We start from the raw sequence: 21,376 nt of genomic DNA, 5'->3' as shown, positions 1-21,376 counted from the left end.
TTGTGTGATATACAGGAGAGTTGATAGTATCTGTAAGCATGTAGGCAAAATTGACATTGAAAGGTGCATTCAACATCAATTTACATCAATAGGTAAAGATCAGGCAGTCTTTGACTGAAATCAGAGCTGAGTGTTCTGAGAAGGCTTTTATTTTTATTATTCCTTCCTGTGCACTTACACTGTTAGCAATTCCAGGGCAGGGAAATTGTTCTTGGTTTGGCACAGATCTTAGGCCTGGTCTATACTAGACAATTGAATATTTTGTTCAAAAAAAAAAAAAAATCATATCCAGGCATTTTATAACCTAGGAGCTATGGGTATAACCATTTAGGTTTTACTCTGTATTAGGGCTGTCAATTAATCGCAGTTAACTCACAGGATTAATCCAAAAAAATTAATCTTGATTAAAAAAATTAATCGTGATTAATTGCACTTATAACAAAAAATACCAATTGAAATATATTAAATATTTTTGGATGTTTTTCTACATTTTCAATATTGATTTCAATTACAACACAGAATACAAAGTGCACAGTGCTCACTTTATATTAATATTTTTGGTTACAAATATATGCACTGTAAAAATGATAAAAGAAAATTTTAAATTCCCCTCATACTAGTACAATCTCTTTATCATGAAAGTGTAACTTACAAATGCAGATTTTTTTTTGTTACATTCCTGCACTCAAAAGCAAAACAGTGTAAAATTTTAGAGCCTAAAAGTCCATTCAGTCCTACTTCTTGTTCAGCCAATTGCTAAGACAAACAAGTTTGTTTACATTGATGGGAGATACTACTTCCTGTTTCTTATCTACGTCACCTGAAAGTGAGAACAAGCGTTCGCATGGCACTTTTGTAGCCGGTGTTGCAAGGTATTTACATGCCAGATATGCTAAACATTCATATGCCCCTTCATGCTTCAGCCACCATTCCAGAGGACATGCTTCCATGCTGATGACGCTCATTAAAAAAAATGTGTCAATTAAATTTGTAACTGTACTCCTTGGGGGTTGAATTGTCTGTCTCCTACTCTGTTTTACCTGCATTCTGCATATATTTCATGTTATAGCGGTCTCAGATGATAACCCAGCAAATGTTCGTTTTAAGAACACTTTCACAGCAGATTTGACAAAATGCAAAGAAGGTACCGATGTGAGATTTCTAAAGATAGCTACAGTACTCGAGCCACTGTTTAAGAATCTGGAGGGCTGTCTACAAATCTGAGAGGGATAAGGTGTGGAGCATGCTTTTAGAAGTCTTAAAAGAGCAACACTGATATGGAAACTACAGAACCCAAAGCACCAAAAAGGAAAATCAATCTTCTGCTGGTGGCATCTGACTCAGATGATGAAAATGAACATGTGTCAGTCTGCACTGCTTTGGATCATTATCAAGCAGAACCCATCAACAGCATGGAAGAATATCCTCTGGAATGGTGGTTGAGGCATGAAGGGACATATGAATATTTAGCACATCTGGCACATAAAGATCTTGTAACACCAGCTACAACAGTGCCATGTGAATACCTGTTCTCACTTTCAGGTGACATTGTAAACAAGAAGCAGGCAGTATTATTTCCTGCAAATTGTAACCAACGTTATTTGTCTGAGTGATTAGCTGAACAAGAAGTAGGACTGAGTGGACTTGTAGGCTCTAAAGTTTTACATTGTTTTATTTTTGAATGCAGGTTTTTTTGTACATAATTATATTTCTAAGTTCAGCTTTCATGATAAAGAGATTGCACTATGGTACTTATAGGAGGTGAATTGAAAAATACTATTTTGTTTTTACAGTGCAAATATTTGTAATAAAAAATAAATATAAAGCGAGCACTGTACACTTGGTATTCTGTGTTGTAATTGAAATTTAATATATTTGAATATGTAGTAAAAATCCAAAAATATTTAAAATAAATGGTATTCTATTGTTTAACAATGCAATTAATCGCTTTTATCACTTGACAGCCCTACTCTGTACCCATAATGGACCTTTCCCAAACATTCCAGCACAGAGAGAGTGTCAGGAATGGAGGTGCCAACTCCACTCCACAGCTGCTTCAGTTCCCATCTCTAGCCCCTGCCATGATCTCTACAGCATTGCTTCAAAGACACTGCCCTCCCCTGGGAAGTGTCCCTCTACTATGGCTCTGCAGGTCCTCAGACAATAACCTAGCTATGCATCACCACTGACATTCCACTTCATCTTTCTGCAATACCTACACACACACACACACACACACACACAAATCCCCTCCCTCCAGCCAAGCCCTCTGATCATACCCCTCCCAATTAACTTCCAACATTAAAGTGTGCCCTACCCAACCCAGCCCCCAGTAATGTTTTCTGCTTCTGCACCTTCTCAGTTGGCAAGCCAACTATGGTTCTCTAGTTGCAAGATTCAACCTGACAAACACCAGCAGTTCATCAGCCTGACACTTGCCATGATCCATTGGCTGCAACTACCCCTACAAAGCCTCCTCTTTTCAGAAGACCAACCCTCACGGCTCCTAAAAATAATGCTGCCCTCTATACCAGAAGTTGCTCTCCACCAGCAAGCACAATATCCCCTTCTGTCCTGACCCCAGTTCTTTAGGAGAAGGAAAAGCACACTATCATAAGAATACCATATATCAAGTTCCCAAATAGAGAACATTGCTGAGGGGAGGGTATATCTGTGGGGTGCTGGAGGGGTGTGTGTGTACTGGGAGTGGGTATTTGGGACGGTGCTGGAGTGGGGATACCTGTAGCCTCACACTTTAGGTGAGGGGCAGTGTTGCGTTCCCTCTCATGGTGGCAGGGTGACTGGCACAGGCCCAGGACACAGTGCCAGCCCATCTGTCAGTGCCTCCCTGCGGGCCTATCCCCCTCTCCATGGTATAGAGCCTGGGCCTGGCCTTCCCTCCCAGCCAGCCTCTGAGTCCCACAGTTGGACAGGTGGCCCAACCAAGAGGCGCTTGGCGGCTCCACTTACCTGGTGTGCTGGGCTGGGGCCAACAGGATCCAGCAATTGCAGATGCGGGGGAGGGACCAATCAGGATGCTGAGACGACTCTTCATGAGCTGCAACATCTGCCTCTAGCCTCTGTTTGCCAGAAGCTTGGAATGGGAGAAAGGGAATGGATCATGTGATGATTGCTTGTTCTGTTCATTCCCTCTGGGGCACCTGGCATTGGCCACTGTCGGAAGACAGGATACTGGGCTAGATGGACCTTTGGTCTGACCCAATATGGCCGTTCTTATGTTCCTATACTCCACATGGAAAAATCCCAGACATTTCCTCTTATTTGAAAAATCCACCCAGACGGAGATAGGCAGACCAGAAAGAGGTCATATCTGGGAAAAGCCGGACGTATGGAAACCCTACAACTAAAAATGCAAATACAATGAAGCTTGTCTTAGGCAAGGATTGACAAAAATTAGTTGCTTAAAGGAGGAAGTCTTCTGTTAAAGGTAAAGCAGAATAATGTATTGAGAATAGTTTATTGTATTCACTTAAAGCAGGAGTTGCCAAATGAAAATGCCCTTTTGTGTGGATTTCACTGTAACTGCATCTAATAGCTACCTAGCTGAACTGTCAAGGAAGGAATACTCATTGATACAAGAGTCAGAGCCATCCATCCCACATGTGATTCCAACAAGCTGCTCACACTAACATTTCAGTATAGCTAATTCGTATTCTTGGATGTCCACTACTCACCATCAGGAAGTCGTTACTGTGGGCAGTTTACCATTGATTCTTTGGGGGATACCACTGGTATTAAGGTCATGATATTGCCACTGCAACACTACCGTTAAAAAGGAAGATCTTTATTTCCCACTCCCCCCCACCCAAGTCTGTCATAGGGTGAGAAACCAGGAGATGGGTGACTTGAAATACCTCTATTAATCATTTCCTGGAATTACATAATGTTCTGTTCATCTGTGTTTGAACCTGGCTTTGTGTCTGCCCTTTGAAGCCAACAACTCACAGTGGATGAAAGGAAAGCATTTATCACTTCTGCAGTGTATACCTGTTTGCTAGTCCAATGTGTAAACAGCTGCAGATTACTTAGACCTGCATGACTCTGTTCACAATATCATTCTCTATTCTAACTTCCTTCTGCTTTACCCACTGGCTTAACAATGTCTGAATGCAGTGTCTGAATATTACAAGCAGGTTAATTTATTCTTTTACTATTGTATTTATAGGGCAATCAATCTTCATATCTATAGCAAGTCAGTTTATAATACAATAGATAAAGTATATCAGGCAGAAGAAGAGAACCAAGACAACTTAAGAGGCTGATGGTAAGATTGAAGTTTTCATTCTGTATTGTTATACCATTGTACATATTTCCCACTGTGTTTTAGTACTGTTTCAGTCACAATACAGTACTTGTATAGTAATTGAATGCAAGTTCCCTTATGGCCAATGTATCAGGCGATTTAACTAGGTTATGTTTTTCTCAATGTTACAAGTTCCTTTATTACTTATTTTATATGACTTGCAAAAAATATTTCTGAACTATATCTAATGCCTACATAACTTATTTGTTCAGTAATTATTGAAGGGTATCATTATGTACTACTAATCTTCCCTAATATTTATTATAGCTATATTTTCAGACACTAAAGTTAGTGGCAAGATGTCCATTGTTGTTAGGACCCTCAGGTTAACCAATTTCCCATATATCACCGATGGTGGCATTTACAATTGTATGTGTTGCTTTTACAATTTGCTTGTACAGTACCGTATTTCAAATAGTAGTGGGTATGAGCTCTCCAAGATCTTGCTTAAAAATGAACACATTGCTATATGTATGGATGCTTGCAGTTATACATGTAAATTGGGTATTTGCACATGCAGATTACCAGTCACAATGTACACAAGTTAGGTGTCTGAACTACAGCCAACTGAAATCAATTGAATGACTCCCATTTACTTTGGGTGAGACCTTACGCACATAATTGCTTGCAGTTGTATACCCTCATAGGTGCTACTCAGATCATTCAAAATTATATGTAGTAAAAGCCGTATCAAGGTGGTCACCATGTTGAAAAGACAAATATTGCAGTGCAAATCACTGAAGTAAATGTTGAATTTTTAATGGCAGGTACTGCATGTGATTAATTATCCAACTATACCATTCTTGCACTGTAAAAATGGCTTTCTTTTCAAATATAGGACAGTGGAACTACTGTAGTATTTCTCAAAGATAGATAAGCAGTGTGATTAATTGTAATTACTACATACATACTGGGAAAGCAGAACTAAAAATACCTTTTTTAATTAATATTTTCATTTTACACACAATAGGAAAGACAGGTTCTCTCTTGCTGTCAGAAAAACAATATAATTCATAGTTAAGTCACAAAGGAGAGAGAGAGATCATTCCAACTTTTTATCATTTAAAGAATAAAGGCAGAAAAAATGGGAATGTGATTAGTAGTGAAAGGGGATGTTGGAATGTTGTGTCTGCATGGGAAGAAAACAAAGTAAAATAAACACAGAGAATAATTAAATGTGTTCAGCCCTGCACTCTAACGGTAACACAACGTGAAGGCTCTAGATCAGGTTTTCATTTACATTAAGACACCTTTACACTGCTCTAGCTGTTTATCTGAGTTCTTATACAGCACCTATTGCTGTTGCATTGGAGTCCTGCTTGCCAGAATGGATGCTTCACCCGATGCAGGGTTTAGTTAAATTATCTGAGTACTCAATGACGATTTAGAGGATCACATCACATCCCTCCTTCTCCCACACTATCCCTCCAAACAAAACTACAAAGTCCCTAAGTTACAGCCATAATTGTGCATGCGATTTGGTTGCTTGCACATGCAAATTGGTATTTTCCAGTATCCATATATGTAGGACTTTCATGTGCAATCACAGGTGCATTATTTGCAAATGAAATTTAGGGCCATGTTTTGAAAGAGTAAGAAAGAAAAGACCCCTAAGGATACATTTACCAAAACTTCTAAGCTGGCATGTGCTGGGAATCAGTCAAGTATTAGAGGAATAATAAATGTGGGTAGAACAACTATTAATCATCAAAAATACAACATGACTAGAATGTGCTATTCATTCTCCTCTTTTTAGAAGCAGTAGTTGATAGTTCACAGCACACTAGATCCATACCATTATATATGTCATGCAGAGCAAGGCTGATACTCTAAAAATATACAAAAGGCAATTGAATGGCAATCATGATAGCATATTTTCTTCTATCATCAATAACTGCTGAAAAACAACTAATTCTTCTGACCAAAATGCTCAGAAATTGAATATACTGTGAATCACCTATTTTTAATGGTTTGCAGTAAAACCATTGCAGAGCTGACAGAGAGAAAGAGAGAGAGAGAAATGTTGACAGTAGATGAAAAAGTGTCTACTATATCTTAGCCAGTTAGTGGATGGAGATGACCACTTTCCAACATGGCATAATGAAACTATCACAGCGCTATATTTAAAAACAGGGCTTTACACAGTGTCTGAATAAGATTTTTTTAATATAAGTAATACTATGTCAGGTTATTTTAAAAATAAAGTATTAATTGAATGATTTTGGATTAATTATTAGCCTAGCCATATAACTAGTCTGATAATTTGATTACTAAAAATCATGCCATATATTTGACAAAATGTCTTCATACTTTTTATATATTCTTCAACAATTATTGATTATTTTTATATGTAACCCATATAAACTCATCAAACACAGGAGAAAGTCAGTTTGTAAGAGTAATATCTGATGGAGGTGGTACAGGGAGTGCACTCTGACCAGATGAACCACCCTATGTCCAGAGAAGGGTAGATATTTATGTTTCAAAATATCAAAATCAATTTACAAGGAGCTATATCTTCTACTCATTTTGTGGTGGTGGAGGGGAAGGTCTTAAGAATTTCCTATTTTCAACCAACCCCACACCTTGCAGTTCAATCTTCTCTCATATGACAGGGCTGGATTCACGTCTCTCTAGAGTTCAGTGCTAATCCACCAGAGGGTATTAATGGAGAATGAAGTGAGGTGTCCCATCACTTCCTAGCAGAGGATGAGCTTATTGCGTCCTCAGTTGTCCAGACTCCCTGCAGCCTGGGTAGGAGGAGCCTGGGTAGGAGGAATCAAATTCAGGACATCAACACAGATCTCCTAGTGAGAGAACATTTAATTCCCACAAAACTGTCAAAGTAGACCTCAGTTTATCCATCTCAGATGCCAACATCTAAGGGAACCGTTCCAGAATTTAGTGCCAATAAATGCCATAAAATTTAAGAGCTCCAATTTTATGAAATACAAACTGAATTTGAAAATAAATGAGCTATTGTTGCAGTAACACTAGAAAATAATGGCGTGTAAGTTCAGTATTTGAAATCAGTGGAATGTTTGATGGTGAAGAATATACATGTGGGCAAAATTGTTTGTGCCTTGTTACAATGGCAGAACCTGAATTACATTTATGGTTTTCTAAGGTTGTCTTTACAAGACCAAATGGTTATAAACTGGCCATCCATAAGTTAAGGCTTAAAATTAGAGAGGAGTGAAGCACTGAAACAACCTTCCAAGGGGAGTTATGGGGGCAAAAAACCTAACTTATTTTAAGACCAAGCTTGATAAGTTTATGAAGGTGTTGTGTGTCTGAGTTAAAGAAGACTCAAGATTGTCAAATAACAGGCACCATTGGAATTATTTAATCAAAGGTTATCAGAGGTTAGTACAGCATTGTACAGAATACAAAAAGAAATAGATATATTTCCACCCTTTGTTGTCAGACCAAGAGCTGGCTCTGTGTGTCTCCTTCACTGTATCTGGAGGGATGCACAGTTTTCATTCCCCAACTAAGATCCCCTACTATTACCATTCTATAGGGTTTTAAACACAGAAACTCTTTTTGCCAGAAGAAATATATGTTATGATGTCTTTTCTATACATTCTCATTTTACCTCCTTTATGTATGAAGGCATGATTATTTACAGATGAGAAGACTAACAATTCTTTAACATAATATCCCTCAGTGGGTCCTTCTTACCCCTAACAATCAAACAATATCTGGAGTTTTACAGACATGAAGGCATCAAGAATTATCAACTACATCCTAATGCATAAAATTCCTGAATAGGGTTACTTATCAGTCAAGGACTAGTGTTCTGGGCCTCAGAATTCAGACACACTTTTTGCTGAAGCTAAAGATTCTAAAGAAGCTGGGAATGGGCGATAGGGGGTGGATCACTTGATGATTACCTGTTCTGTTCATTCCGTCTGGGGCACCTGGCATTGGCCACTGTTGGAAGATGTCTGGCTGGTGAGTCTTGTCCACGTGCTCAGTGTCTAACTGATCACCGTATTTGGGGTCTGAAGAAATTTTTCCCCTGGTCAGATTAACAGAGACTGTCAGGCGGGGGGCTAACTTTCATCTTTAGCATGAAGCATGGGTCACTTGTTGATTTGAACTACTGTGAGTGGTGAATTATTTGTAACTTGAAGACTTTACATCATGATTTAAGGACTTCAGTAACTCAACCAGAGGTTACAGGCCTATTACAGGAGCATGTGGGTGAGGTTCTGTGGCCTGCAATGTGCAGGAGGTCAGACTAGGTGACCATGATGGTCCCTTCTGGCCATACAGTGTATGAGCATTAATATGGATCACTGGAATAACATGATAATAAACAAAGTTATAAAAAGTATGTCCTCTTACTCCTCCTCCTAACATCACAGAAACATTTGCAATGGATGTGAATCTGCACAAGTACCTAAGTAAACACCTGTGTATAAAGAAGACAGGAATTTTAGTGACACCTACAGCAATACCATGTTAATATGTACTGTACTTCCAGAACAGTTTCAGTGATCTCCACTGCACAAGTCCTTCAGATTATAGTAAAACTTGTTATTTATAAAGCACATTTTCAGATGGCTTTTTTTTTAAGTTTCCAGTTTGTTTTACAAAATAAAAAAGATAAGAGATAGTTTAGGGGATTAAGTAAGGGATAGTTTACAAAATAATAATACAAAGATAAGGGATAGTTTAGGGGATTATCAGTGTTGTCATTTGCTCTTTGCGTCAAAATGGCATCTACCTCCTATTGTAATAAGATGAAGATCCCAGCTAGATAAGTCATAGGCCCTTTTATGGTGTCCTGCTTATTTGTTTATAACGTCAGTTTGCCACTTGTGAATTTTTAATGTTCTGCTCTAATCTTTGAGACATACTGTATTTCCCTTGCCTACTCATCCTTGCTTCTGTCTATCTGCTCTCTCACTTCTCTTGCCATGCCAGCCATCTCCTCTACACCATCAGCTTCATTTGTTTTGTTTTGTTTTATGTCTGTGGGAACAACAGTCCTGTTTCTAGAAAGAAAGGGATTAAAACGGACAAAAGTCAAACATTGCTTTACTAGGTGCAAAGCAGTTATCCTAAGGTGATCAGGGAAAAGGAAGACATTGAGGAAATGTCATCAACTAGCCTTCAATAAACATTAAAAGGTCTATTTAAAGCTATATGAACTAAGCCAATTGACTTTCATTAATGTAATTGTTTAGTTTCAAGCCAATACCAATCTAACTGATTACACATGACAGAAGAGGCACCCTGATCATCACTTTGGGAATCTGTGTAAAAGACCAACTGAAATGTAAAGTCTAACCTAGCAAAGGGCTCTGAGGAATGGCCACACGGAGGGAGAAGCCCAATGGTTCAATTGGGCACTCATTCAACATCAAGAATAATTTGAAGTCTGGAAAATATGCCGTACAATGAGAGATTTAAGGAGCTCCATATGTCTAGCTTACCAAAGAGAAAGTTAAGAAGTGACATAATCTTGGCAGGTATGTGTTTACATTGGGTTAAGATATCTGATACTAAAAGTCTCTTTAATCTAAATAGGCAAAGAAAGGCACAATAAGATACAATAGCTGTAACTTGAAGTTAGAAAAATTCAAATTGGAAATCATGCACATTTGTAGTAATAAGGATATTTAATCACTGGACTAGCTTGAGAGGGAGATGGTGGAATCTCCATCACTTGAAGTCTTTAAATCTAAAATATTTCTTCTAGTTCAACCCTATTTTATTGGGCTTGATGCAGAAGTTACTGGTAAAAGCCCTATGACCTATGTTGTACAGGAATTCAGACTAGATGATCACAATGGTCCCTTCTGACCTTAAAAATATCTTGATCATGCACTGTATTCTGCTCTTTATAAATCAATGATGACTACAGTCTCCTAACAGATCCAACATATAAATGTGCTTAATGTACTGTAAGGTAAACAAAGTCATCAGGCGAGCAAGTGTGGGAAGGTGACTACTTACCAGACTGAACAGGGGATGGAGACTGCACCCCCAGGAAGCCTTCCTTCCTCTTGAAATAGTGTCAGTGAATTTTGGGGAGATAGAAGGAAAGGCAAAACGTCATTTTGTTTTCCATCATCTAGGGAACAAAGGGAAAGCCGCACCTCTTGACTTAATGAAAAGTGGATCCTCTTGGCCTAGGAGTCCAAAGTAGCTGGAAATTGATGATAGGTGAGAAACCTACCTAGACAAAGGTTGTAACTTGCTGAAGTTAAATTTGTCACCTAGAAAGCGTGTTTGTTTTACTTATAACCGAACCTGTCTCTTCTGTTCTTATTTATCATCACTTAAATACCTGCTCTTTGTTAATGAACTTAGTCTTGTTTTATTACACAACCATCACAGTGATGTGTTTCAAACGGAAGGGTAAAATACTCAGCCAAAATAACAGGCTGGTGAGTGTTCTGTCTCTTTGGAGGCAGCATACTAAATGATCTCTGTGAGGGTCCAATGAGAAGGCCTGGACACAGCAGGGGAGATGCTTTTGGGGTTCCTTGTGACTGGGAGGGTGTTGGTGTCACCCTGCGAGGAGTAACCAGGCTAGTGGAAGCCATGGTGAGGCCATCGTGCTGTAAGCAGGCGGAGTCGGGCTCTGCTCCAAACCTGCACAGCACAGAAGCACCCAGGGTTCCTGGGAAGATGGTGACACCACCGCTTACTGGTCTGGATGAACCCCCAAAGCATCACAGTGATGGATAGGTGCACACCCCAGGGGTAATTGGGACAGGTCATTAATTGAAACACCCCTTTATGGAGTGCAGTATATTCCCCGTTGATCAGCCAGGTACCTCCATTGTAGATGCATGGGGGCACGGGGATAGAATTAGGGTTACGTCTACTCCCCTATCCACCCCTGCCATTTGCTCCAAGGGGAGCACTAGATGCACTGTCTTTGCCTACCCCCAGATTCCTGGAGCAGCAGGATCAGGAAGCCCTTGGCCTGCCACACAAAGAGATGAACAACTCTAAGCCCTCCTTTTCTCCAGTATTGCTGTGCAACAGCTAGGCATAAGTTAGCCCTCTGTGTTTCTGAAGGAGTTTACTACAATCCGTGCATCTAATATCCTGTCAAGAAGGCATACTGAATCAACTATTTCAGTTTACTACTATCCTGAAATGTTGATGGGTTGTGGCGCTGATGATGACGTGTCTTTGTACTACAAACACATTATATTTGTTTTAATACAGCTTGATGGGGTTTTAATTCATTACCTTTGAAGTATAAAACAGACACTAGGGTACAGATTTCACAGTCATGTAAATATACAAATGTCACACAAGCTACGGAAGGGTTCCCCTGTTGTTCTTTTAATGCAGTTGAAATATATTGAGAATTACAGTAATACAAATAATACAAGGGAAAAATAACAAAAATATTAAACATGAGTGCTGAAGTGTTTCACAGTCCCTATCAAGAGTCTCTTACAAGCAAATGTCTCTGCCAATCAAATCAATTTCCTGTATGTCTTGTTTCATCAGTAAAAAGCAGTAAAGGATGAGAAAAAAAGATTCTTACATTACATATTTCTTCAGGAACACTAGCTGTATTATTTTTGTATGTTTTATTAAGGTTAACATGTGTTTGTTAAATTATTAAAATGTATGTCACAGGGTATTCATCATCCTCCTTGTGGCTAAAGCTGGGGACTAGATCTGCCAGTCTGACACCCCTTCCTTCAGGTGCTCTCTCTATCTTTTTTTAATCTCTCTCTTCCTGCAGGACTCAAATGATGCCTCTTTGTGGCTTGGTCCTCTGGCCAGGTCACTTTAATCTTCCCCTTTGAGTGCAGGTGGGGAAAGGGAGTTGTGTACTAAAGTCTCTCTATACCAACTGTCCCAGGCAGTCTTCCAATTTATTACCCCTCTATGGTGCCACTTCCCCAGTGGCTGTTAGGGGAACCTGGGCCCACCCTTTTCTCCCAGTTCCAGCCCAGGGAGCCTACCACCAAAAGCTGAGGTCTATATTGTCCTACACATTGCTGCTGTTTCCCTGGACTTCTTCCTACATTGCCTCTATCAGGCTCCTTTTCCACCCTCTTCTGGCTATATCCTTCCCTCCTGGCCAAGCTCTCTTCTCTCCCTAGCCACAGAGAGACTAACCACAAGTCTCCTCCCTGCAGCCCCTTTCTGCCTGCAGATACCTGGCTTTATACAAGCTCCACCTGTTTCTGTCCAGGTGAGCTTCATCCTTTAATTAGTACTCATTGCTCCCTGGCTCCTCCTCCAGGTACAGCCTAGATAGTTCATTGGCCCACCTAGCCATCTAACCCCCTTTATGGGCTGGTATGGGGTGAACACCCCATCACAGAATGAAATTCATTATTAATAAAGTTGTTTTATGTTGCCAGGGCAATATCCCTAATTCCCAGTGAGTCTGGTTCTGTACAGATAGTAGATATTCTGTTCCTCACTTGGCTAGAGTCAATACTCTGACTCTGAATTACTGTTTACTTTCTTGTTGCTATATTAAACATACAAACAACAAGAACAAACACACTTCAAAGAGTACAGACCTTTTCCTCTAACCCACTATTCTAGGAAAACAAATCATCATCCTCCTGCAATATACAATACTGTATAACCTAGGCAATCTGCCAAGACCTCCCTTGTTTGTAACATCAGATCAGATAGAAAACAATCAATTTAGAACAAAAAACTCCATTAATGATGGAATCAAGCTACTTAACCAACACACCAAATTATTTTTAAATTAGACACAGACCCTGAACTGACTTTATAGACTGGAAAAACAAAAGAAGGGAGTAGTAAGGAGAAAATGTATCATTTCACTGCGGTCCTTTTCTAGCCTGACTTTTCTCTTAGCAAAGCAGTGGAAGAAATGCAATTTTATTTCAAAGCCACAGAATCTCCTGTTTAAATTGCTGTTTCAAGCCCTTCAAAATAAGCAAAGTGCATCATTTATGACAGGTTGTATCATGCACTAGGAGAGTGTTAGTGCTCAGTGTTATCCACGCCAGGTAAACAATATCTTACATAAATATTGTAATAGTGATCATGAATATCTCAATCATTGTTTTCATACATGTGAAACAATATGCTTGTAAAGTAGACACCAGCAGAATTAATCTAAAAGATGCATTTAAAAATCTATTGACAAAGGACTGTTCTTACAGCTACTCAGATCAGCGACTTGTACATTCAGATTAAAAAGCCCAGGTTCCATTTGTGCACCTGCAGTTTGGGAACAAACATCATTGTGAGCTCAGGTTTTCACCTGCAATTATTTGAAGACTTAATGTAAGCCTCTTAAATGTACCTGATTTGGGGGAATCATTTACATGTGATAGAGTAGCAGCCGTGTTAGTCTGTATCCGCAAATAGAACAGGAGTACGTGCCACAAGTACTCCTGTTCTATTTACATGTGAGAGAGGCTGACAGCTCACTCTACATTAAATTGAGGATATGCTGCTGCTATTCTTCCATCTTCCCAAAAACACATAACCTTAGATCCACATGCTTTCCATATTTCTGACTGGAGGCTCCCCATAAACGGGTGTTGCTTTACCAAAAGTGAGAGGATTTAGCACAATCTACAGTTTCATTATACTCTGAGACTAGTTTGTCTTTGTACCATAGTGCCAACTTTGTTTCACAATGAGGCCCCATGCAGCCATAGTCAAGATGGCCACTTGTTACAGCTGAAATCCCTGAATCTGCCAGTGTTGTCTTCCTCCAGAATCAGTAGCATCCAAGTTCAGGAGGGCATGTTAGGGGTCTTGGGCACTGGCCCCATGCAAATCTCATAGATCTAGGTGCAGCCCTGTGGCTGTCATAATCCCCATGAAGTCTCTTGCGATGGAAAAGAAAGCAGGGGAGGCTCAATGGACTCAGTGTGAACACCTCCAAAAAACAAGCAGCTGAGCTACTAGAGGGATAGTGTCTCCCCTCCTACCAATTGGCCAGGGCCTTGATAGTACATTGTTACTGGCTGACAACTCATCTTCAGAGTTCTCAGCTGGCTTCTTAGCCAGCTGATTCTTCTCAGTCTTTTCAGTTGCCCATTTGGCTGGGAACGCCCATCTCCTAATGCAGAGACATAAGGGTAGTTGTCATTGATTCATTCCTGGCAATCCCACTGCTGTATGTGGTAGGGCAGAGACAGTCATAGACTCAACCACTTGGAAGAAAGAAGATTTGGAAATTGCAATTAGAGAAAGAAAGAGCAACAAAGTAATGCCAGAGAAATGTTCTATATTATACTCTCCTCTAAAATGCATATACTATAACCATAAATCTATGCATTCTACCCCTAAAAACATAAATGTAAAAAAGGAGGGAACTTACTGGATTGAGCCATAAAAATCATCAATATATTCCCAAACTTAAAAAATAAGCATGTCTTGAGGCAAGAATGCAACTGCTGATTTGGATGTGGTATGGATGTAAACTCCTATAGATACCTCTCTGACAGAAGATCCGGTGCTAGCTCTATTGTTATTAATAGTGATGACTTTTGACAGCAAATTTCGACCCGCAAGATAGACTGGGGGATTATAGCACCAGAAATTGCCCCAAAACTGACTGACTGGGTCATTCATTGGCTGATGCCGGATACCTACAGTGTGGCTGATATTATGAATGCTGTCATTCTAGAACAGTTCCTTCTGAGTCTCCCAAAGAATACTTAGCTGTCAGGCAGGCAGCATCAGCCCATCATCCTAGATGTAGCAGTTAAACTAACAGAGGAGTTTGTAGAGGCAGACATTCTCAGACAGGGCTGGATCCGGGGAAGAAGAACAGAGAACCTACACTCAGAAAGGGTGCAGAGAAGAAGAGGAAGGATTCCAGGGAAAATGTGTGCTACCAATGTGGGTGGCAGAGACATACACAAAAGGGACTCTCCATATATGGAATGTTAACAGAATTGTTTGGTTGGGTTGGGATTCCTGGGCAGGGAGAAAGAAGTTACCAAACATTTCTGCTATGTTGGGAGGGATGTATCAAAGGGGTCTGGTGGACACTGCCTCATCCTGTATACTACTCAGGTGGGAGTTGGTGAAACCCCCTTGGATACTTCCTGGAGCAAGAGTGAGGCTCAAATGTATACATGGGGATAAGAAATTCTGCCCAGTGGCACAGGTACCACTAAAAGTGTGGAGAAGTTTAAATGGCAGGGGGTTGGGATAGTGGATGGGTTGTCTCATCTGCTCATGTTAAGCATGGACTGGAACCCCTTCCCCTTCCCATTAGGGAAGCCAGGGGCATCTTGAAACCCCAGAGGAAAGGAATGAAACTCATGGGGAAGGGTTGGAAAATATTAGTCGAATGGAAAATAAAGAAAGGGGAATAACCTGAGAGACAAAAGGGGAAGAGGAAAAAAAACAAGGAAATAGTCTCTGGGATAAAGATAATCCGAGCTAATTAACAGGAGTTGAGCAGCTATTGGAACTCCCACCTCTCGAATGCCAAAAGGAGGGATCCCAAGAGCAGCTCAGAGGATTAGGGGAAGCAAGTGACCACAGGTAATGAGGAGGAGGAGGGATACCAGCAGATCCCTGCACAAAACAAAGAGGTTAAGAACATGGAGAGTGACTCCTAGATTGACCTTAGTGTGTAGACCTGTTAGCCGAAGCACAATTATGGGGCAACCTCCACCAACCAAATATGATTTTTGTGGGTGGAGAATGAACAGGCCCTACAAAGGGGCAAAGAAATGCAGAAGTCAAGTAGCATCTCCAATAAAGTAAGGCAAGCATGGGGAAATTAATACCCTTCCATCTGGCAAGGTGATGAGGTGTGAGACAGACTGAACCAGCAACTGAACCAGCACTCCGGTCACAGTTTAACCAATTAGACCTCCAGAGAGGATCTCATTAAGGAGAGGACTTTCTGGAGGTCTAATTGGTTAAACAGTGACCAGAGTGCCTCATTAAGAAGAGCAGTTTCTGATTACCAGATCGGACTAGAGTAGGTAGCTAATGAGCACACTATTTATCCAAAAGGATAAAAGAGCACAAGAAGGAAATGCAGAGATTAGGGAGAAGCAGAAGAGAGACAAAGGCAAGTAGGATCTGTCAAAGGGAATTCCTTGGGGATGGCGGAAGACACATTTTCTCTCCCCTGCCCCTTTGGAGAACAGATAGTAAAACTGGAGGATATTGTAAATACTGTGACTGCGCTAGTATGTAGAAGGTGGTGAGGTGAAACACTGTAAATAAACTGTTCAGTGGTGTAGTAGGTGTAGTAGTGTTTCAGTAGTAGAGCCTGAAACATAAGCCCATGTATCAGAGGCCTGGCATGAGACCTGAGGCCAGGGCTAAAGTAGTAAAAACTTTGCCAATATAAAGCAAAGTTAAGTTGTGAGTAAGAGGCAGACCCTGCTCAAGGAATCTAGCAAGCATAGGGCTGATATTGCAGAAACACATATTCCTAAGAGGTGCTAGGCACAAAACACTCATGCAAGCACATTCCAGAAGGGTGGTACCAGAACACCCTGATAAACACATTCCCTAAAGATAACAGGAACGTGCTGACCCATCATAAGGATAAGGTCAGGATGACAGCATGATGAATAGAGATGTTTTGATCGAACCTACAGGTACAAGGCAATGGGTGACGCCCTAATACATCAGAGGGTGGCACCCGATATGTCAAGGGTGATACGTAACTTGTTTGTACTGGTGTATAAAGATGTATCTCAGAGGGAGTGTCTTTGGCCAGCCGAGGGGGCAGTGGAAAGTCCCGCCACTGACTGAGCTGCGTCCATTGTCACGGACATACACGTGCTAGTGTAACTGTAGACATTGATCCAGGGAGCTAGGACCATGCTTTGTTGACAATAAACCTGACCAAGCACCTTCACACCTTAACGGATTTTCTGGTCATTGGGCGGTTCGCTCGAGATTTGCACACAGGGAGAACACACACGCAGCCGAACATCTGACGACAAATGGTACCTACACAAGAGACGTTCTCTGAGCAGGCTGTGTTCAGAGCTTACCCCCGATGCTAAAAGCCTTAAGGGGCCAAAAAATAGCACAGATGGGTCATTCCTTTACTTCCTATGGAGTCAACAGGGTTGGGGTGACATGTAAGTCTCTATGAGGATGGCCCTCTGGCATTGGAAAATTCTTCTTGCATGTATTGATACTCTGGGGCTGAAAACACTGACATTACAGCCAAACTCCACAGCAGTGCCATGCAAAGCACACCAGAAGGTCTGACACTGATGTGTCTAATAAGAAAATCCACAGTTGCATTATACAGCGTAGATATTATGTATATATTTATGGCCAAGGTTTTTTTTTAAAATGGGTGCCCAAAGTTAGGTTCTTGAAAAATAGTTTCATTTACCAGATAAATGGCCTGATTTTCAGAAGTGCAGAGCCCACTGCCATTATGCTAAGGCTCAGAAAGGTGCTTGTCAAACATGACCTAGACAGTACTGAGCCAGTGGAATAGTTAGGATTAGAGCCCTGCATTCCTGTCTCTCCAGCCTGTGTCCCAACTACTCAACTACCCTCATACACTCGTACTTTTCTGATAACTCACCCATGTGAAGAATGGGTGAGTTTCAGAGTCCACAGTTCTAAGCTGATGATATAGGATCAGATTGGACATGAAATATTCCACCTTGATTGTTTTTAGTTCTCATAGATATTTGATGACCATAACGATATGTAAAACAGAACTACCTCCACATAAAATAGCATGTCCTTCCAATCAATACATACAAAATGTGTTTTCTATGACATGCTTCTTTTATGTTTAAAAAATGAACATTGTTCTTTTGTGACAAAACTGTACATGTTTCACAGAGAACGATAGTCTCCTGCATTACAAGTAAACAATGCTAAAAGAGGTAGCAGGTGCTCTCATACAGTACATTTTAATCTATACTGTAATGAATTTAAAACTGCCAAACTCAATTGCTCCTTGAAACCATTTTTGCCTGGACTTTATCTTGTTAAGAACCTTGTACTAAAATCATATCAGCCAGATGGTAGTATAATTGTGGGCCACAAGAGGATAGACTGACTCCTTCAGGTAAAATGTTTTGAGTCAAGAGATATCATCAGGAGGCTCCAGTTACTGGTAAGGTTTTTTTAATTGAGGCCAGTAGTCTGATTAAGGATATAGTTTGGCTTAAGTCTGAAATGTTAATAGGCTATAATGAGTTCTGCAGATCATTTGTGACGTTCTGCTTCACTATTGCAAGCAGCCTGATTGGAATCAATACAAAGGAATTATTGGTCAGCTTTTTAAGATATTATCCTAGATATTAGCTGTTTCCTCCATAATTATGGGCTTGGAGGGTTTCTGGTATTTAAATATTTTATGTTTCAGTTGCTGACAATACTTTAAAATGTACCTGCTTTTAACAGTTTGTTGCTTTCAGAAAATATATCATTTTGTTTTATGGCTCAGGGAAAAATATTCTGATTGTTTATTATAATGTATAGGGTATTCTTCAGCTCATCTGTGATGCTTCAGCCAGAGGAATATTGGGACTCATAGAAATATGGTAGAAAATAAATAACCTTTTAAATTGTACCAGCAAACATTCTACATGTACAACAGACATTAATTAACTTAATTTTTGAACGGGGCTTCAACGTGACCTCCTTTTTTGCAGACACAAATAGCTGTGGGAACAAGTTTGCAACCAAAGTTATCAAGAAGTACAATTCATGTCATATGATACTTTGCCTACGTGACTACACACAAGAACTAATGAGTCAGATACCTAAAACTTCCCCTTTGAGCCTGAAAATAAAAGTGAGTGCAAAAGGGGGGATGCAAAGGGGAGTGCAAATGGGACGGGAGGTTGATCATGCATGTGGATGAAAGTGTAATCATGTAGGCACAGATGCAGAGGACATTTTTTTAAAAATTGGACAAAAGACTCCAGAAAGGGCATTTCTTTGATAAATAAATTCTATTTATTGGCCCTTGTGAAAACTAAGAAAATAGCAAATAATGAAAACACATTAACAAACAAATAAAAAGTACAGCAAAAACACAGAAACAAGGATGTGAATGTTCTAATCAGATAATCATGGGCTAAAGAAAAGCTGAAGGTATCAGTGCAGTCTGCCAAGAACTGAGGACCAGAATTGTATATAAATGGCCCCAGTCTCCTCACAGTTTCCAAGAAGGTCCCAGTCTAGAGGTGGAAGCATCAGCATAACAAAATGGCTGACTGCTGGAACTATGTTTCCCAACCTGACTTGCAGGAATAGGAAAGTTTCAAATTCAGGCTAGCTGAAAAAATGAGCCTCTTCTAAACACCAAGACAGTGGCTGCCATGCAGTTGCGGGCCCATGTAATCCAAACAAGCAAACTTCTCATCCCAGATATGCTCAACTTCATCCAGGACCTTCTTGGGGATTTAAACTTTAGAAACAGATCTTCAGATAAATACAGGGGGAGGTTGAAAAGTTTATGTTGTAGATAATACTGCATCCAGGATAAGGGACTGAATGTGCCAGGGCAGAGCATATAGTTAACTAATTTCAAGTTGTTGGGGCACTTTGGCCCACCCTGATCTAAGAGCTCCAGTGTTGGGGCTATGAAAATAGTAATGGAAAAATATAACGGTGTTGTGTAGAAGCTAACAGCAGTTTGCCACAACACCACTTTCTCTTCCTCTGTGACAGGTTGCCAGTCACTGCTTCCCTGATCCTCTTCCCTGAACCACAATAGGGTACAACAGATCTGTTGCTGGACCTTGTGGTTCAGCAAGCTGAACTAAGGCAGTGCATGGAGGCTAATACTCAAACAATTCTTGAAAATTCAAAGGATACAACAAGTAAATGAGGAATGTCCAGACGAAAGTAGCCCTACATGTAAAACTTCTAAAGCATTGAAGCCTACGCTATTTCTATTAGATTCAGGAATTGTCCTCTGGCGGTGTATACATATCCTTTACTAATTAAATGAACATCAACTCCTTGAGAATCACAGTTCCATCAGAAAATGTTGTCTTCTTATTAATACAAATGACCCCTGAGATTGGTGTCACTGAGGAAGATTAGAGAAAATGTTTTATTTTTCTCTTTTTTTTTCCAGTTTGCTGACCTTGTGTATTTGACAGTACTTTGTGGATAGCCAGTTTCACTGTTTTGTTGACAATGCATATACTTCCTCAGACCCAGAAAAGGTAGATACAAGCAAGAGGTGCAGCAGAGCTGAAACTGAAAGTCAACAGGCAGGCAGGTGTGTTCAAAAAAACGGAGAGTGGGGAAGACATGAATATTTTGGTGATGTTACTTTTTGGCCTGCCATAAAGAGCCTTCACCACATAAACTGGGGAGCCGAAAAGCTCATATCACAATGTTTTTACAATAAATGTTTATTTTAAAAGTCCTATCATTTGCAGGCTGCTCTATCATAAAACTGATATTTTTTAATTAGTCACTTTAAAAATCATTTTGTTTGACAGTATTTCTTTAAGGGTAATTGTCCATACAAGAACTGCTGCCCACCTTAATAATGAACTTCAATAGTTTTTAAAGCATCAGTTGCAGTTACAGAATTGAAGATTAGAATAGTGGCAATCCTTTTTCTTTGACACACACCATTTTTTGCTCAGGAACAATCATCTCCCTTGTATTGAAGATGGCAATGGCAGATCTTCTTCCTGACACACACACAGTTCAACTCCAATTTCTGAGTTTTAGAGACAGGATCAGCTCTTAATTCCCTGAAGCTAAATCAGAACATAACACAAACTATTTTTGTTCCAGTTCCCAGCTTCTTACAAGTTTTCTCAGTTTCCTTTACAGCTCTTATATAGTCAGTCTATCTGTGCCTAAGACCTTTCAATTCCATAATCCTCCTGCATGCTGGGTGTTTTATAAACTCTGAATGCAAATGAAAGGACCTCAGCTGGTGATTCCAACTGGCTGTTAAGCAATCCTCTCACGTTGTCTTTCAAGTCCCCTTGCCAAGTTTCCACTGGTCTTTTGCCCTTATAATACACAGAAAATATCCCCTAATTCACTTACACTTAAGTTAAACATTAAAATGGAGAAGGTGCAAAAAATTCAAAACCAAATCTTTTTAGCTTTAAATAATCA

The sequence above is a fragment of the Trachemys scripta genome, chromosome 2 (assembly GCF_013100865.1).
Source record: "Trachemys scripta elegans isolate TJP31775 chromosome 2, CAS_Tse_1.0, whole genome shotgun sequence".
In the NCBI taxonomy this organism is placed as follows: Eukaryota; Metazoa; Chordata; order Testudines; family Emydidae; genus Trachemys; species Trachemys scripta.
The sequence above is the reverse complement of the archived record's forward strand: the minus strand, read 5'-3'. Positions refer to the sequence as shown.